Source organism: Echinops telfairi, unplaced genomic scaffold (genome assembly GCF_000313985.2).
Source record: "Echinops telfairi isolate 266 unplaced genomic scaffold, ASM31398v2 ScPeMD7_1;HRSCAF=3_0, whole genome shotgun sequence".
NCBI classification, from domain to species: Eukaryota; Metazoa; Chordata; class Mammalia; order Afrosoricida; family Tenrecidae; genus Echinops; species Echinops telfairi.
In genome coordinates this window covers 56,461,379-56,462,759 of record NW_022103896.1, presented here as the reverse complement: position 1 = coordinate 56,462,759, position 1,381 = coordinate 56,461,379, and the positions used below count along the sequence as shown (strand labels likewise).

At 41.2% G+C, this 1,381-nt stretch overlaps 1 pseudogene; it reads left to right on the top strand.

The window, feature by feature from the left end:
• The first annotated feature begins 200 nt into the window (after positions 1-200).
• On the top strand, positions 201-678 carry LOC101662499 (annotated as a pseudogene).
• Positions 679-1,381: the final 703 nt, after the last annotated feature.

The following is a 1,381-nucleotide window of genomic DNA, read 5'->3' as shown; positions in this document are numbered from 1 at the left end:
CAAGACTGTAACTCTTTACAGAATTGGAAATCTTCATCTTTCTCTCAGGGAGCCTAGTTGCTTCAAATTGCTGACCTTGCTGTTAGAAGCTAAGCTTGTAACCCATTATCATGGCAGGGAGTCACAAATGTATCAACGGTGGATGGGCTGCTTGCTTATACCTAGGGAATTTACATGAAAATATTAGGTTAAGAGAGCGGGACATCCGGCCTCTGGACGGTACGGTCGAGTGGCGCGCGACGAGAGCGTGAATTCACGATGGCTGATACTGAGAAGGGCAAGAAAATTTTTGTTCAGAAGTGTGCCCAGTGCCACACTGTGGAAAAGGGGGGCAAACACAAGACTGGGCCAAACCTCCATGGTTTGTTTGGGAGGAAGACTGGCCAAGCCCCTGGATTCAGTTACACAGATGCCAAAATAAGACCAAAGGTATCACCTGGGGAGAGGACACACTGATGGAGTATTTGGAGAATCCCAAGAAGTACATCCCCGGAACAAAAATGATCTTTGCCGGCATTAAGAAGAAGGGAGAAAGGGCAGACTTGATAGCTTATCTCAAAAAAGCTACTAATGAGTAATAGTTGGCCACTGCTTTATTTATTATAAAATAGGAATGTCTTGTGACCTTTTTTTAAACATGTACCATATTTAAAATGATCTCATACACCAGAAATCAGATCATGAATGACTGATACGGATATTTTGTTTAGACAGTCTTAAATTAAATTAAAGATTGGCTGTGGTTAAAAAAAAAAAAAGAAAATATTAGGTTAAAAGTTTCATTCTTAGCTAAATTCAGAGTCAAACCTATTATGCATTTGAATATTCTGCTAATATAATCACTCAACTGTTTATTGTTTGGAGCTATGCATTGAAATGCAGGTGTCACACATAACTGTAAGACCAAGTTCACTACTGAACAGTCGGTGCTGACTCCCAGTGACCCTATAGGGCAGGATAGGACTGGTTCTGTGAGTCTCCAGACTGCAAGTCTTTATGGGAGCTAAAAGCTCCTTCTTTCTCCTTTGGAGTGGCTGGTGGTTTTGAACTGGTGGCTTTGAGGTTTTCAGCCCAACTTATAAAAGTTCCTGTAATGTGATAATATGAGATGCATGGTGATTTAACATTGTGCTCATTTGCTCTGGTGGCTAGTGAGCTCCAAGTTGTGCTATTAACCATAAACCAGCAGTTTGAGACCTCCAATTGCTCCATGCAGGAACAATGAAGCATTCTGCTCTGGTAAAGGTTTGCAGCCTCGGTAATCCAGGAGCAGTGCTACTTTGTCTTATGGGTCACTATGAATCAGGTTTGACTCAGTATCAGTGAGCTGTTTTTGTTTCTTTGTTAACTAATTTGTATAAGCTATAACTACAGTTCCTAC